At 40.1% G+C, this 18,426-nt stretch overlaps 1 long non-coding RNA gene across 1 annotated transcript in view; it reads right to left on the reverse strand.

The window, feature by feature from the left end:
• Positions 1–1,658: 1,658 nt before the first annotated feature.
• Positions 1,659–18,426, reverse strand: part of LOC104670217 — a 73,512-nt gene continuing 56,744 nt past the window's right edge. The window contains exons 3-6 of the long non-coding RNA XR_004055623.1: positions 16,541–16,662; positions 3,444–3,500; positions 2,834–2,862; positions 1,659–1,777 (exon numbers count right to left, since the gene is read on the reverse strand). This is a non-coding gene — a long non-coding RNA (uncharacterized LOC104670217). The remainder of the gene's footprint in view (positions 1,778–2,833; positions 2,863–3,443; positions 3,501–16,540; positions 16,663–18,426) is intronic.

The following is an 18,426-nucleotide window of genomic DNA, read 5'->3' on the forward strand; positions in this document are numbered from 1 at the left end:
GGGGCATAGAGAGAGATTCCTGTGAGTTTAACAGTGTAAGATTAAAATGAAAAGAGTCACAACAAGGATCTAGTCATGCCTTGATAACATTTCCCTCTTATAAAGCTGTAAAAATATATATTTGTGTGTGTGTGTGTGTGTGTGTGTGTGTATGCGTGCATGAGCATGCGACTACACTACAAATAATCTTTTGCAATAAAGATGTTACTCTATTTGATTTTATTTTACTTGGACCCATTTTAACTTTTCAGTTTTAAAAATCAGAGTTCTATTAAATATTAAAGACCAAGACCAAGCATACTTCTCACAACCCAACCATGAAGTTGCATTAGTAGCCAAGATAATGTATAGAAGACATAGTCAGATCCCCTTCTATTTTAAATATCTTTCTTGTGTTGCACACAAGAATAACCACTCTTTTTCTTCTGACTCATGAGTATTCCCAATGTAGAAAACAATGGCTATTGTACAGTAACAAATGTTGATAGTTCTAAGAACATTTCTGCAAGACCCCATCATACTTCTCCTCTGAGTGTTCAGGGCCAAAAATGCTTTTATGGATGCACTCACATGCGTCTCATCTGTGAAGAAGTAGGTTCCAGAATGATGGCATTTCCAAGAGTAACTATTTACTTAGAAAATGACTAATGGGCCATGAATGCTTTCTCAATTTGAGATTTATTCTCTCTGATTTCTTACCAAATTCTCACAGGTAGTAAGACTACTAAAACCTGTGCAATAAAGCTGTCAAAGAGAGAAAGAAAGAGATTCGATTTTGAGAAAATAGTAAAAGAAATACAATTTGTGATGTCTCCCTAAAGTCTTTAAAAAACAAATTTGGAAAAGAAATCGAATGTAAATTCTATGCAGAACATGCAAAAGGTGCATTCTTTGGCCTATAGTCAGGCAAGAAAATTGGTGGTGGGAGTGAACATTTTTGCAAAGACAAGTGCACAGATGTACAGATCCAGAGAGCCATCTCAAGTTCGCCAGGTCCTTGCTCTTTGGCCTTTGGCCTTAAGCAACCTCCTTAATCTCTTGGTACCTCTGCTGTCTCTACTGTAAAAGGAGACCTCCCTCACAGGGTTATTGAGAAGATTTAATGAGGAAACAGCAAAGTGCCTGGTTCAGTGCTGCTACACGGTAGGCTCTGAGTCTTATGGGGAAAGCGTAGGGGGAAAAGAACTAGCACAGCAAGCCCTTGACTGGAGGGTCAGGTGAAGATGAGCAGTTGGAGCTTATGACTGGGTTCCTCAAAAAATCTCAAACCGACGTGGGTGGATCACGAGGTCAGGAGATCGAGCCCATCCTGGCTAACACGGTGAAACCCCATCTCTACTAAAACTACAAAAAATTAGCCAGGCGTGGTGGTGTGTGCCTGTAGGCCCAGCTACTCGGGAGGCTGTGGCAGGAGAATTGCTTGAACCCGGAGGCGGAGGTTGCAGTGAGCCGAGATTGTGCCACTGCACTCCAGCCTGGGCAACAGAGCTAGACTCCATCTCAAAAAAAAAAAAAAAAAAAAAAAAAAAAAAAAGCTCAAACCCTAGGAGGTCATCAAAGACTGATTAAAATGATTAAAATGTCAGTGCCTCAGGCTGTGTGTATGGCTTAATGTATGTAAAAGAAAAAAACTTTATTATTTAGAAAATCACTCTGCTCTCCACCACTGTTTTAGCTGAGGTTAAGTTCCATTCTGTTTCCACAGCAGAGCCTCTCCATTTGCAGGATCCATACAGACATTCAGCTGCCCTGTACCTTGACGTTTACTTAGCAGCAGCTGCAAAGAAAACAAGAATATTGCTAATAGTTGTATTCTGTTCCTCTCCAATAATAGAAATGGACTTTCCCCACCTCTTATTGGTTATGTTTTTCATTAGGCAATTTTTGAGTTTTGAAAGGAAGCATGTTTTACCTAGCACAAGAACATCTTAAATTCAGTCTAACTAATGTCTACTGTGGCTAATACTCTTATTGCATCTTCAGCTCAATTTATGGATAAGATACAGACCTTTGATGTCTACTGATGGGAACATGGTTTCAATTTCTTTTTACTTTCTATTCAACATTCCTTCACCACTTAGTCACTCATTATATCATTAATAAGCTGCTTGATGATTCTTACTGTACTAAAATGCTAGAGAACAAACTCTAAGTGGATAATATCATAATAGAAGATTTTAGCATTACATCAGTTGCAGTTAATTGAATCCATATAATGTTAAGCATATTTCAGAACAGAATTATTTTAATGTAGTTATAAATGGGGGCTGAATAGAGCTCAGATGAAGTAGGTGCAGGCTGCAGAGGCAAGTACTCCAAGGTTCTGATCTCATTTTAAACACTTCAACTTCCCACAAGCTGTGTGACCTACTGCAGAGTACTTAACATGTGTGTGCCTCAGTGTCTTCATCTATATATTGAGAATAGTCATACCTACCTAGAGATTAAATGAGAAAACATACAAACTCTAAAGATTAGAACTGATAAAAATGGAAAATGATGATAACCACCGAGAATGATTTTTTTTCGGTAAAAAATGATCAACTGTATATTTTTGACAAAATGTTTAGAGTACTCTTCCAAATCAAGGGATTTGGGCAGTGATGAGACTAGCCAAGTGAATGAAAATCAAAACTAAGAAAACATACAGCAAAAGTTTATTGTACAAAATCGGTGCAACAAATCAGTGTCCAGAGATCCACAGAAGGTAGAGATGAAGAATGAGACAAAAGGGATCTCAGAATTAGTCTGACGAACAGGAACAGGCAGCATGGAGAGGCCAAAAGGAACAAGCCAGGAAGCCACAAATGACACTAACACCAAAACTAAGTACCTTAATTCCAAGGAAACATTCCTCTTCACCTACATGAGAACTAAGGAATATTATTATCAGCATCATCATCATCAACAGATAATATTCGCTAAACACTCACTAAGTACCAGGTACTAGTAGAACCCTTTGCATATATTATGTATTTCTCTAACAACCTTATAAGGTTGCCACTAGACTTACCAGTCTTATCTGCAGATGAGGAGGCCTAGGTTTAGAGCGTTTAAGCAAGTTACCCAGCATCAAACCTCTATGGCAGAGCCCATGTTCCTGCCAGATTGGTCTGACATTAAACTCCATCCTCTTAACCAAAACAAACAAATAATGACAATGACAACACACAGAGAAACAGGATTTCTGGAGCTTCCTATAAGTGCATGGCAGACTGTAGCAATACTGGCCATTGCAGTACTAGGCCTGGTATGCTGGAGTCAACTGGATCCAGTTCCCAACTCCATGTTCAGTGACTTTGCATTGGTAGCATAATAGGAGTATTTACACTTTGGAAATTGGCAAATACCACAAATTGGGCTTTTTTGTTTTATCCTGGAGAGCTGGTTATTAAACATTCCCCAATACACACTGCCTGCAGACCTTTGGTGGTGATACTCACCAACAGTTTGAGGGTCTGGCCAATGAATTCACTACCGTCCTGTTCATTGTTTCGCTTCTAATTTGAGGAAAGTAAACATCTCATTCAATTAAATTCCACACATTCATTTATCCATTTTTTCTTTCCAATAGCTTGTTATTGATTAAAGAGAAATTTATTTGAGCCAAAACTCAAGTGATATTTAGTCTAGGAGCCAGGATGAATAATTCTATGTTTTCAGGAAATATACTATTGATTTTCTGTACCATATGATGCCATACTTCCTGTGAGTTCTTATGAATGGGTAAGTCTATTAAAAGAAATGTTTTTAAAATTAAATTTCAGTTTTTACTTATAGATACAGAGGGTACATGTGTAGGATTGCTACTGAGTATATTGGATCCAGGTTCTGAACCTAGTACCCAATAGGCAGTTTTTCAATCCATGCCCTCCTCCCTCCCCCCACTTTTGAGAGTCACAGTGTCTACTGTTCCCATGTTTACATCCACATGTGCTCAATGTTTAGCTCCCTCTTATAAATAAGAGCATATGGTATTTGGTTTTCCATTTCTGCATTAATTCACTTAGGATTGTGGCCTCCAGACCCATCCAGGTTGCTGCAAAGGACATGATTTTAGTCTTTTTTATGGCTGCATAGTATTCCATGATGTATATGTACCACATTTTCTTTATCCAATCCACCATCAATGGGCACCTGGGTTGATTTCATGTCTTTGCCATTGCAAGTATCACAGCAATTAACATAGAAGTACACACGTCTTTTTGGTTTAATGATCTATATATACTCCTTTGAGTATAGACCCAGTAATGGGATTGCAGGGTCAAATGGTAGCTCTGTTTTAAGTTCTTTGGGAAATCTCCACAATACTTTCCACAGTGGTTGAACCAACTTACATTCCCACCAATAGTGTATAAACCTTCCCTTTTCTCTGTAGCCTTGCCAGCATCTGTTGTTTTTTTGTCTTTTTAATAATAGCCATTCTGACTGGTGTGAGATAAAATCTCACTGTGGTTTTTATTTGCACTTCTCTGATTACTAGTGATGATGAGCATTTTTCATACATTTGCTCTTTGCTAGTATGTCTTCTTTTGAGAAGTGTCTTTTCTTGTCTTTTGAGCACTTTTTAATGGAGTTCTTTGTCTTTTGCTTGTTGATTTGTTTAGATTTCTTATAGATTCTGGGTATTAACCTTTGTCAGATGCATAGTTTGTGAATATTTTATCCCTTTCTATAGATTGTCTGTTTACTCTGTTGATGGTTTATTTTGCTGTGCAGAAACTCTTTAGTTTAATTAGGTCCCACTTGTCAAGTTTTGTTTTTGTAACAATCGCGTTTGGGCACTTGGCCATAAGGCCATAAATTCATAACCAAGGCCAATGTTAACAAGGGTATTTCCTAGGTTTTCCTCTAGAATTCTTATAATTTGAGGTCTTACATTTAATTTGAATCTTTTTTTTTTTTTTTTTTTTTTTTTTTTTGAGACCAAGTCTCTCTGTCGCCCAGGCTGGAGTACAGTGGTGTGATCTTGGCTCACTGCAACCTCCTCCTCTCCTGGGTTCAAGCGATTCTCCTGCCTCAGACTCCCAAGTAGCTGGGACTACAGGTGCGTGCCGCCATGCCTGGCTGATCTTTGTATTTTTAGTAGAGATGGGTTTTCGCCAGGTTTGGCCAGGATGGTCTCGATCTCTTGACCTCGGCCTCCCAAAGTGCTGGGATTACAGGTGTGAGCCACCATGCCCAGCCTGATCGATCTTAAGTTAATTTTTGTATATGGTGAAAAGTAAGGGTTTAGTTTCATTCTTCTGCATATTGCTAGCTGGTTACCCCAGCACCATTTATTGAATAGGGTGTCCTTTCCCCATTGCTTCTTTTTGCTGGTCTTGTCAAAGGTCAGATGGTTGTAGGTGTGTGGCTTTATTTCTGAGTTGTTTACTTTGTTCCATTGGTCCATGTGTCTGTTTCTATGCCAATATCATGATATGTTGGTTACTAAAGCCTTGAGTAAACTCAGGTAGTGTGATGTCTCCAGCTTTGTTCTTTTTGCTTAGGATTGTTTTGGCTATTCAGGCTCTTCTTTTGGTTCCATATGAATTTTAGAATAGATTTTTCTTATTCTGTGAAGAATGACGTTAGTAGTTTGATAAGAATAGCATTGAATCTGTACATTGCTGTGAGTATTATGGCCATTTTAAAGATATGGATTCTTCTAATCCATGAGCATGGGATATTTTTCCATATTTTTGTTTCATCTCTGATTTCTTTCTGTTGTGTTTTGTAGTTCTCCTTGTATAGATCTTTCACCTCCTTCGTTAGTTGTATTCCTAGATATTTCATTTTCTGTGTGGCTATTATAAATGGAATCGTGTTTTTGATCTGACTCAGCCTGGACATTTTGGTGTACAGAAATGCTACTGATATTTGTACATTGACTTCGTATCCTGAAACCTGAAACCTTGCTAATATCATGTATTGGTTCTAGTAGTCTTTTGATAGTCTTTAGGGTTTTCTAAGTATAGAACCATATCAGATAGTTTGACTTCTTTTGCCATTTGGATGCCTTTTGTTTCTTTCTCTTACCTGATTGCTCTGGCTACGACTTCCAGTGCAATATTGAATAGAAGTGGGGAGAGTGGGCTCCTTGCCTTACTCCAGTTCTCAAGGGGAATGGTTCCAGCTTTTGCCTGTTCAGTATGATGTTGGCTGTGTGTTCGGCATAGATGACTGCTATTATTTTGAGGTACATTCCTTCTGTAGCCAGTCTGTTGAGGGTTTCTACGATGAAGGGATATTGGATTTTATTGATAGCTTTTTGTGCATCTATTGAGATGATTGAATGGTTTTTACTTTTAATTCTGTTATGTGGTGAATCATATTTATTGATTTGTGTATGTTGAACCAACCTCTCATTCCAGTAATAAAGCTACTAGATCATGGTAAATTAATTTTTGATGTGCTACTGGATTCAATTTGCTAGCATTTTGGCATTTTGTTGAGGATTTTTGCATCTATGTTCATCAGGGATGTTGGCCTGAAGTTTTCTTTCTTTGTCATGTCAGCCATATTTTGGTAGTAGTAGGCTGATGCTGGCTCCATAAAATGAGTTAGAGAGGAGTCCAGTTTCAAGAGTATTGTTACTACTTCTTCTTTATATATTTCGTAGAATTAGGCTGTGAATCTGTCTGGTTCACGGTTTTTTTTTTTTTTTTTTTGGTTGGTAGGTTTTTTTAAAATTACTGACTCAACTTCAGAGCTTAATATTGATCTATACGGTATTTCAATCTCTTCCTGATTCAATCTTGGGAGATTGTGTGTTTCTAGGAATGTATCCATGTCCTGCAAATGTTCTAGTCTGTGTGCATAGAGTTCACAGTATTCTCTGAGGATCTTTTGTATATCTGTAGAATCAGTTGTAATGTCATCTTTGTCATTTCTGATTGTACTTATTTGGATCTTATCTTTTTTTCTTTGTTAATCTAGCTAACAGTCTATCAACCTTTTTCTGTATAATCAACTTTGGTTTCATTGATCTTTTGCAGAGATTTTTGCATTTCAATTTTATTAAGTTCTTTAATTTTAGTTATTTTCTTCTCTAGCTTAGAAGTTGGTTTATTCTTTTTGTTTCAGTTCCTTCAGGTGCACAAAACTCTTTGATAAAGGTGTTTAAGACTATAAACTTTCCTCTTAACTCTGCTTTGGCTGCATCCTGGAGATTTTGGTAAGTTGTGTATCTATTTTCATTAATTTCAAATAACTTTGTTTTTGCCTTAATTTCAATGTTCATCCAGGAATTATTCAGGAGCATGTTGTTTAATTTCCATGTATTTTTACAGTTTTGAGAAATAGTCTTGATATCAACTTCTATTTTTATCACACTGTGGTCTGAGAGTGTGCTTGGTATGATTTCAACTGTTTTGAATGTATTGAGCTTGCTTTGTGACTTAGCATGCGGCCAACCTTAGACTACGTTCTGTGTGCAGATGAGAAGAATGTATGTGGCTGTTGGGTGGAATGTTCTGTGGATGTCTATTAGGTCTAATTGGTCAAGTGTCAAGTTCAAGTCCCATTTTTTTTGTTGTTAGTTTTCTGCCTCGATGATCTGTCTAACGCTGCCAGTAGGGTGTTGAGGTCTCCCACTATTGTTGTGTGGTTGTCTAAGTCTTTTTTGTAGGCTAAGAAGAACTTGTTTTATGAATCTGGGTGTTCCAATATTGGGGACATATATATTTAGGATAGTTAAGGCTTCTTATTGAATTGTGCCCTTTATCATTATGGAATTCCTTGTCCTTAATTTTTGTTGTTTTAAAGTCTGTTTTATCTAATACAGGAATAGCAATGCCTGCTCTTTTTTTTTTTTTTTTTTTTTTTTTCTGCTTGCATGGTAAGTCTTTCTTCATCCTTTTACTTTGAGCCTGTGGGTGCCATTACATGTGAGATGGGTCTCTTAAAGACAACAGATGGTTGGGTCTTGTTTTTTCACCCAATCTGTCACACTTTGTCTTTTAAGTGAGGAATTTTGCCCATTTAGATTCAAGGTTAGTATTTATATCTGTGATTTTGGTCCTGTCATTGTGTTGTTAGCTTGTTGTTATGTAGACTTGATTACATAGTTGCTTTGTAGTGCCTGTGGGCTGTGTGCTTAGGTGTGTTTTTGTGGTAGCAGGTATTTCTTTTTTGGATTCCATGTTTAGTGCTTCCTTAAGGACCTCTTGTAAGGCTGGTCTAGTTAAGATATACTCCCTCAGCATTTACTTGTCTGAGAATAATTTTATTTTTCCTTCACTTACGAAGCTTAGTTTGACAGAATATGGACTTCTTAAGGTTGAAATTTCTTTTCTTTAAGGATGTTGAAAATAGGCCCCCAATCTCTTCTGGCTTGTAAGGTTTCTGCTGAGAGGTTTGCTGCTGGCTTGATGAAATTCCCTCTGTATGTGACCTGACCCTTCTCTACAGCTTCCTTGAAGATTTTTTCTTTTGCATTAACCTTGGTGAATCTGATGACTACGTGCCTTGGGTATGGTCATCTTTTATAGTATCTGGCTGGGGTTCTCCGTATTTCTTGGGTTTGCATATCAACCTCTGTAGTGAGATTAAGGAAATTTTCATGGACTATATCCTAAGATATATTTTCCAAGTTGCCTATTCCCTTTCCTCTCTCAGTTATGCCAGTGAATCATAGGTTTGATCTTTTTACACAATCCCATATTTCTCTTAATTCTTTTTTCTTTTTGTCTGACTGAATTGATTCAAATAACTCGTCTTTGAGCTCTGAGATTCTTTTCTCAGCTTGTATATTCTGCTATTAATACTTCTGATTGTGTTAGAAAATTCTTTTTTTTTTTTTTTTTTTTTTTTTTTTTTTTTTTTTTTTTTGAGACGGAGTCTCTCTCTGTCACCCAAGCTGGAGTGCACTGGCCAGATCTCAGCTCACTGCAAGCTCCGCCTCCCGGGTTCACGCCATTCTCCTGCCTCAGCCTCCCGAGTAGCTGGGACTACAGGCGCCCACCACCTCATCCGGCTAGTTTTTTGTATTTTTTAGTAGAGACGGGGTTTCACCGTGTTAGCCAGGATGGTCTCGATCTCCTGACCTTGTGATCCGCCCGCCTCGGCCTCCCAAAGTGCTGGGATTACAGGCTTGAGCCACTGCGCCCGGCCAGAAAATTCTTATAGTGAGTTTTTCAGCTTTAGAAGTTCAGATTGGTTCTTTCTCACAATGGCTATTTCATCTTTCAGCTTTTGGATTGTTTTAATGGGTTCTTTGGAATCCTTGAATTGGGTTTCAACAGTCTCCTGAATCTCAGTAAGTTTCCTTGCCATCCAGATTTTGACTTCTACATCTGTCATTTCAGTCATTTCAGACTGGTTAAGAACCATTACTAGGGAGCCAGTGGACTCACTTGAAGGTAAGGGGACACTCTGGCTTTTTGGGTTGTCAGAGTTCTTGTGCTGATTCTTTATTATCTGGGGTAGAGGGTATTGGTGTTCCTTTAATTGTGGTGTAAGTTGAGTATAGTCTGTTGGCTTCATTTCTGGATGCTTTCAGAGGATCATGGCTCTGTACAGGATCTTCATGTATGTGTAAATTTTTGCACTTGGTTTCATAGCTGTATATATTAGCAAGATAAATTTTTCGTGTTGTAGTTTGGCCTGTGATCTAGTCGATGGAGCTTAAGAATAGTGGCCAGTAGCTAGGTTAATACCCAGCCATGCAGCTCTTTTGTCCTTTTTACCTTCACAGATGTGCTCACCAGGTCCATTCCTGAGCCTTTGGGGAGCCCCTCTGATCTCTGACACTATGCCTCTGTTTCTTTTGTTAGGTGTTCTGGGCCACAGGCCCCCCTTAGGCAGAGGCTGCAGCAGGGAGATATGCAGCACTCTTTCTGGACCACCATGTGGAGATAGGCATGCCCTGCTCCTGCCCCGGCCCAGGAACCGGTGGATCTCACTCCTCTCAGTGCTCTGAAGGTGGGGAGCTCCTCTCTCGCTCAAGTGCCAGCCACAGATCTCTTCTTTGTACTCCCACGTTGTGAGTTGCAGCCCTGGAGGCACCAGGATGTCCTGTAGCTTGGGTTTGGGTTCTGGCTGCACTAGGGAATCTGACGTGCTTCTGGGCCACCAGGAAAGTACTCAAGTGCAGCAACATAGTCAGGCTGAGCTGCAGGAGCTGCACTGTGCATCTGCTTCTGCAAGGTGGCTAGGTATGAACCCTGGGAGGGGCCGGCAGGCAGGAGGCCTTCAGAGCAGATGTACTCCAGTCCCACAGGGAAGCTAGCCCCACTGTCTCCTGGCTCTGAGGTCAGCTGGGGTCCATGACTCCCTGAGGGGAGTGGGAAACCCTAGGGGATGAGCATCTATGGCCACTCTCCCCTGGAGTTTCCCAGTGCACAAAAGCTTCCAGGTTCCATGCCACCCAAAGGCCTGTCTCTGCCTGCTTCCTGGGAGAAACCCCTGCCAGCTTACACATCCATAGGGGGTGCAGGGTCACCTGCAGCTAGGATCCCAAAGATCTGTGATGAGAGTGAGTCATCCTTCAGTTCCCTCACTCCCCCCATTACCCAGGATCCATTCGGAGTTGGGAACTGGCCCTGGCATCCAGGTACCTCGTGCAGAGTTCCCATCTTCCTTCCTTTTTAGCCTCACCTTCAGCGTTGCCTTCCCATCCACTCTCAATATCTTTCTCCAAAGATCTGCCCAAATTATGGTGGTTTACTCAATAATTTGGTCTCTGTCGGTGGGAACATCACTTCCTGGCTGCATCTAGTTGGCCATCTTGTCCCCTGTCCTCAGAAATGGTATTTTTTAAAGCATCCATTGTTACAAAAACAATGCTGTTTTGACTGTAGTTCTGACTCCTCAGTTAGTTTATTGGGGGATTTCTTCACATACGCTGAATGCCGCTCTAAACCAGGGACTCTGTCATTGGCTGGTAATAGAAAGTTCTTATTCATAAGAATCTGATATTGCATTAATAGGGAGACAGAAACATGAGCAACATTTGTAATTCTTTGTGATAAGTGCTGTAAGAGAGGTCTGTATGAAGGATTCTGGGAGACCAGAAGCCATACCCTTACTTGGATGGGCAAGTCACGGGAAGATAGGAATCCAAGGAAGAGAGGCATGGAAAATGGAAAAAAGACAATGTGATTAAAGATTAAAGCATTGTGTTGCTTCTTAGAGGGTAGTCAGAGTTTCTACTGGAATGATAAATTAGGCCACATCAAGGAGAATCTAGACAACCGGAAAAGAAATGCCTCCTCCATCACTGCCGATGGGATATTACTGTGGTGGTCACATGCAAGGCTGATGAAAGGAGAGAGAGGAGATGGAACTGGAGATACTCAGTCTCCAGAATCAATAATAAGAAATGAAACTCAAGGCTGGCAGGGAAGAGAGAATGGATTGGAGGGAGACTTAAGGGATGTGAATAGGCAGCCTTTGATGCCTGACTTGATAGGAGGAGGGGATAAAGTAGGAGGTGTGGGTAGTAAGAGCCCAGGCATCAGAATGCTTTCCTATTCTATAACTTCAGCAAAAAGGCTGGAACTATGTCCTTCCATGTAAACAAGGACGAACACACCTATCCCCCAGTGATGTGGAGCATCAGATGGCAATAAGGACGACCTGTAATATGCTCCCATTCACTTGGCATTAGTGCATATGACCTTTCTTGCCCCTGGCACATTGTTTGGGATATAATATACCCTCAATAAATCTTTGTTCAGAGAGGAAGAAAGAGGGAACAAAGGTGGCTTGCAGGACAGAGTTTAAGTAAAAACACGCAGCTGAGTTCCTTAGCTTGTCAGAGGGCAAGCTGCATTTCTGAAAATATGGAGAGAATATTGACGTGCTCCTGGCACGTGGTTCTAAGTGGTGCTTTCTTCTATTTCAGCTGCTCTAGTTCTACACCAGCGAAGTTCAGAGAGGGTCATTCCATCACAGTGCTTTCCCCTGTAAAGGCTAACCTGTTTATAGTTAAGGGGCAACAAAACACCTATTTTTAGAAGCAGCCAAATAATGGATCTTCTAACTACTGATGTGGAGATAAGCTTAGAAGTTTTAAACACAGTCTGTGGCTATAAAATTGCCCATGCATGATGGAACAGGGTAAGTGAAAGCCTCTATTCCCTCTAGACTCATCCTGTCATGGGTTGTAGCCTTCTTATTCGTGTGTTAAATGTTGATCTCAGAAAGCATAGAGCCATTTCTCCTGGGAGCTGCTATCATCTCTCTGCCACTCAGCCCTTTCGTTTTTGTACCTGCATGCTCCTCAATACATATTAAATGATTTTTGGGAGGTGTAGAGGACAGATCAAAGCCTTAGGAAATGGAGGAAGGTAAAATAAAATTTATAAATCAGGGAAAGTATGTGTGGATGGTCTCTTCTTAAGACTGAAAAGTAGAGACATCCAGTTTAATCATTTCTAGCCAATTCTCCTTGTAGCCCCTGTGTTTGGAAGACCATTAAACACTCTTACCCTCGTAAAGGCAGAATGTTTAACTTGAAAGTTTCAACAGACTCTGCTTGTTTCCTTCTCATCCTATCATAGCAGGCTTTTGTTTTTTAACTATCTTGTTTAAGTATGAGAAAATAGACAAATAAAATCGTGGTTTTTCCAGCAGTAAATCTTATTTTATTTGAAGTTATATCAACCAGTCATCCATCTTCCAAAGAAAAGTGTCTTGATGAGTAGAATGCTAAGTGGACCCAAATGTGAATGCACAGCCATGGCCTTTTCTGTATTAACATTTTCCTCTTTGTCCATTTGTAAAATGTAAATTTAATTGTCTGGAAATGCTGTCTGGGTTTTAAAATTTTTCTTTGCATGGTATTATACCAAGACTCATTTATTCATGTCCTAAACTATGACGCAAGCTTCCTAGCAGTGAATAGCTCTAATTATGATCAGGTCCCTAGCCATTTCATGTTAAATAGCTTTGATAGCCCAACAGATTGGGAGGAAATTGTTCTTCAGTTGATTCGGCCCCCTGTTTCTCTCCTCTTTCCCTTAGATTTATTCCCTGACAATTGAGGTGTTTCTGTCATTTATAATATGTATTATTTTAGCCCTGATTTCAATTTAAACCTCTGAGGCTGCATAACTTGAGGTTAAACTGCAGATTTCCTTCCTGCTTAATACGGGAAACCAGGTTCAAAATATCTGGCCTTGGGACACTGAACCATCCTTTAAAAATAAACCACACAATTTTAAAATAAAAAATATACCGAGTTTCATATACCTAGACAATTTCCACTTCGAACAGAAATCTTAAATGAAAACAATTGCCTTCTGGTTTCCTTATTTTATTTGAAAAGTAAGGATTGAGTAAGTAATTATTATTCAATAATTTTGCCTTAGGTCATAGAATTTCAGGCAAGGTAAGTGATTGCATAAAAGGAAGGAAATACATAAGTGGCTGAGAGTCTGAGTCTCGGGGGAAAATACTTGATACATCAATTAACTAGCTTTCCAAATGATTATTTCTAAAGAAAATGGGAAGCCAATCTATCCAGTGACATTCTGATCCAGTTCACTTCATCCCGTTCTCTGCAGCACACCTCCCTCCCCCACCCCCACACAGGCAGGATTAGAGAGCTAGGTCTTCATGTACGGTCAGCAGACATGAACCCGAAAACAACCTGTGAGTTCTCGTCTCCCTAAGGTTCCTGGGAAGCAGTCACCCCCTCTCTCCTTGGCATCAAATAGAGATAAAGAGTTTCAAGATTATTGTTACAAAAGGATTTTTTTTTCAAGTTCATTTCTTCCCCTTACAGACACATTCTGCAGTGTGATGACAATACAGGAGATCTTCTTGAAAGATTAAGCTTGGGAATTTAAACCACTTCGGAATTTACTTACAGAGATAGGACTCAAGACAAAGATTTACTAATTCCATGGATAATCTGCTGTGATTTTCCAAGAAAACCTTTCTTCTTTTTTCAAAGGAAATTAAATTGAAGCAGAATTATCTTTCAGAAAGACTAACTTGGGTGGATTCCCAGTTGCCTTGCCTAGGTAGTCTTCTTACTTCTCAAAGTGCCCAGTCCCCTGCTCCCCTAGTCACTTGAGCCCCACCATCTCCTGCTGTTCCACTTGCAAATGTCTCACACTCTGCCTGAGCCTGTGGCAAAAAAATTACACACATCACACCTAACCAATAAAATGCATTGGGCTCTCTGGTTGACCTCTAGCTTTTCATACATTCTTTATTGCTTGAAACCTGCTTTTTTCTTCTATTGGGGATGCACCCTACTTATAGAAATGTTTTGAGAATCTCTAATGCATGTATATTCATTTATAAGCTATAAATATATATTACTCTCTGAATATATTGTGTATATTTAAAAATACACACAAAAATAGAACTTTAAAATTTGTTAGGCCTGGTGTGGTGGCTCACGCCTGTGATTCCAGCACTTCGGGAGGCCAAGGTGGGTGGATCACCTGAGGTCAGGAGTTCGAGACCAGTCTGGCCAACATGGAGAAACCCCATCTCTACTAAAAATGCAAAAATTAGCCAGGTGTGGTGGCAGGTGCTTGTAATTCCAGCTACTTGGGAGGCTGAGTCAGGAGAATTGCTTGAACCTGGGAGGCGGAGGTTGCAGGGAGCCGAGATCATGCCACTGCACTCCATCCTGGGAGAGAGAACAAGATTCATCTTAAAAAAAAAAAAAAAAAAAAAAAGTTGTTAAATAAAATTTATGAAAGGTCATTGCTATGGTTTGAATGTGTCCCCTATATTTCATGAAACTTATTCCCCAATGTGGTAGTATTGAAACATGGGGTCAGTTGCAGCAGTTCATGCCTATAATCCCAGCACTTTGGGAAGCTGAGGCAGGAGGACTGCTTGAGCTCAGGAGTTTGAGACCAGCCTGGGCAATGTGGCAAGACCCTATCTCTACAAAAAAAAAAAAAAAAAAAAAAAAAAAGAAAGAAAGAAAAAAGAAACATGGGACATTTAAGTGGTGATTGTATCATAAGAGCTCTTCCTTCAAGAAGGGATTAATTTATTCACGGATTAATGTGTTATCACAGGGAGAGAAGTGGTCGCTTTATAAGAAGGGGAAGGGAGACCTGAGCCAGCACATCACCATGCTCAGCTCCATGTCATGTGATACCCTGCACCACCTGGGGACTTTGCAAAGAGACCTTACCAGCAAGAAGACTGTCACCAGATGCAGCCTCTTGACCTTGGACTTCTCAGCCTCCATAACTGTAGGAAGCAAGTTCCTTTTTTTACACAAATTATCCAGTTTTGGGTATTGTGTTATAAGCAACAGAAAATAGCCTAATACAGCCATTGATTTGGACTGAGTTCCTGCATTAGGCCCCAATGAACCAGCCCAAAATGGACTCACTCATTTTATGATGCAGTCCCCTCTGCTTTAACTTATTCAAGAAACGTAACCTGACGTTAACCATTCCGCTTTTTGTACTTGCTGTTTCCTTGTTTCTGTTCAAACTACCACACAAAACATGACTGCTATGCCACACCCAGCAAAGTGCCTGCCTATTCTGTAGACCAAATGCTGCCCAGTTCATGAATCACTGACAAAAGCCAATTTGATCTTTAAAACTCAGTTTGCTGAAATTTTGTTCTTTAATGAAGTATTAAAATAACCATAAATAGAAGTTCTAATATTTTCTTTCTTGCATTCCTGCTGGGATCTGGGCAGCTGACTTTGCATGCCACTGAGTAGGACAGGGATCTCAGAGTTGAGGGATGACTGAGGTGATGTGGTTCAGGCTGGCAGACTGAGAGCAGGCAACAGTGCTCTTGAGACCTGGCTTGTGATTGGCTGCATCCAAATTCATTCTGAGTCATTTTTGGCCATCCCACTCCCACTAAGCTCAATGGTGTCATGCATCCAAATGACTAACAGTTGAGGTAATAATAAATCTATCTAATAGTGCGTACCTCAGAACTGTTTCAACAGAATGAAAAATTTTTAGGGAATATGACACTATTCAACTCTGCCTGCTAGAAACATACAGTTCTCCCTCTTTTTCTAAGATACATTGTAAAAATAGACCACTAGAACATGGGAGGGTTATAACCAGAAACTACAAAACACACAATAAAACCAATATCCTGATGACATTGTAGCATGGATGAAGATTGTGAACTTTCAGAAATTGATTCATTTTAGATAAAACATTTAAAGAGACCTATTTTGTTTTCCTTAACATTATTTAAAAAATCATTAAAATGGTTTGGTTCTTTAACAACAACAAAAAAAAACATGCAGAGCTTTGCTAGTAAAATGTTGAGTTTGTTTGTAGTTGGTTAGAAAAAAATACTATCCCAGAGCTCTGTTATCTTTATTATCTCTAAAATCACCATTGATCTCTAGGAGATGACAGCAGGCCAATGCTCAGACAGAAGCCTCGCTTCAGGGAGAGATGTGGGGAAAACTGCTTGCTCCAGGGGAAAGATCAAAGGGAGACATTCACATGTCCTCTCGTTTGTTCGCCAGATTTCTATGGAATCCCTAAAATGTGTTAGGCATTTAGGGCACAGAGCTGAGAGAGATGCCGTTCTTAATAAGTTCTCAGTAGACTTACAGGCTAGTGGGAGAGACAAGTAAACTAGCAATTACCGGGGAGAAGACCTCGCCTGCAGAGACACACAGGGAGCAGTGACAGCCCAGCAGAGCAGCACAGAGCATGGAGCAGATTGCAGCATGTGGGAGACCCTCCGTCTGGCTGACAGGGTTGAATTCTAAGGAATAAGATAAAGTTATGAAAAAGATAAATTAATAAACATTGACTTAGCAAGTACCATGCATCACATACTCTGCTACAAATATAATTAATATAGTTTCATGATAGGAATACACTGATATTAGGACAGACCTGAGATGCAGCCTTCCAGAGTTCATACCTAGCTGTGCATTTAATTTTTTTTTTTGGAGATAGAATCTCATTCTGTTGCTCAACCTGGAATGCAGTGGCACGATCTTGGCTCACTGCAACCTCTGTCTCCCGGGTTCAAGCGATTCTCCTGCCTCAGCCTCCCAAGTAGCTGGGATTACAGGTACCTGCCACCACACCTGGCTAATTTTGTATTTTTAGTAGAGACAGGGTTCCGCTATGTTGGTCGGGCTGGTCTCGAACTCCTGACCTCAGGTGATCCACCCGCCTTGACCTCCCAAAGTTTTGGGATTATAGGCATGAGCCACCACACCTGGCCCACATTTACTATTAATAGCTGGGTGTAGTTGGGTAAGTTAGCTCACTTCTCTAAATGTCAATTTTGCCATGTGTTTGATGGGATAATAACAGTATCCCATTTGGTGGTAAATAAGATAGCTATGAGGAAGGAACTAGACAATATATGAGCAGCACTTAGGACTATGCCTAACATGATAGATATTAGCTATTATATATCTGTCAATCCTAGTAATTCATGAGGTAGCTATTACTGTTACTGTTATTGTTCTCTCCATTTCAAAGACCAGGAGACCCAGGCCTAGGGAGCATTAGTAACTTGCAGTGCTACTACTATGGTGTGGAGTCCAGGCTGCCTGGGGACTTCCAGGCAGAGGCACTGGCCTAGGAAAGGTAACGTAAACACACAGTGATTTAGGGAAGAAGGGAATAGGGGATGCTTCAAAAGAAATGATTAGCTTGATTATTTCAGGAACAGAAGGCTGAGTGTCAGAAAGTAGTAAATCAGAAATATTTTTCACTACATGTATGTTAATAATAAGTTGTGCGAACAGATGATCTGCATGAATAGATGAGAAGCAATTATCCTGGAATTCTAGAACTATGGATAGGTTTTGGTATTTTCCACAATTCAACAATCAGAAGGAGAGAGAGAGAGAGAGAGAGAGAGAGAGAGAGAGAGAGAGAGAGAGAGAGGACAGAGACTTAAGAATCAGATCACAAAACAAAACAAACCAACAGCTGTGCAGCGGAGAAAGGCCCAAATAAATGTGCAATATGTCACAGTATATGCTGAGGTATATCCATTTGTTTTTACCATTGGTTCCACATTTTGTTGACATTTGACATTTAATTGTAAAGAGTGTACTACATATGACTTTGCTTTGTCATACCAAAACATTTTTCTTTTTGATTTATACAATTTTGGTTCCTGGAATGTCTTCCTGTCCAGTTGTAAAGCTCAAGTTTCTATACTCCTATGCCACACCCTAAGTTACAGTTCCAGCTCAGGACTGGTGATGGTGACCAGGAAGGTTACAAGATCCAACAACCCCGAGCACTCGTGGCCCCTTTTCCTGGCTGCCACCAGCAGGAGTGAGCCAGTCCACCCAGGTGCCTCTGAAAGGAGCCCTGCTCTCTCTGCAAAGCTGCTCCCATTCTGCTGGGTGACTTTGTGCTGTGGAGAGCCTCTTGCTTACTCTTTCAAGCTTACCACTAGGTAATTTATTAAAGGAAAAATAAGAGAAAAGTACCTGAAACACTAACATTAGTAGTTTTCTCTTTGAATGATAGAAACAAAAACAACGAATCATTA

This window comes from Rhinopithecus roxellana, chromosome 21 (genome assembly GCF_007565055.1).
Source record: "Rhinopithecus roxellana isolate Shanxi Qingling chromosome 21, ASM756505v1, whole genome shotgun sequence".
NCBI lineage: Eukaryota > Metazoa > Chordata > Mammalia > Primates > Cercopithecidae > Rhinopithecus > Rhinopithecus roxellana.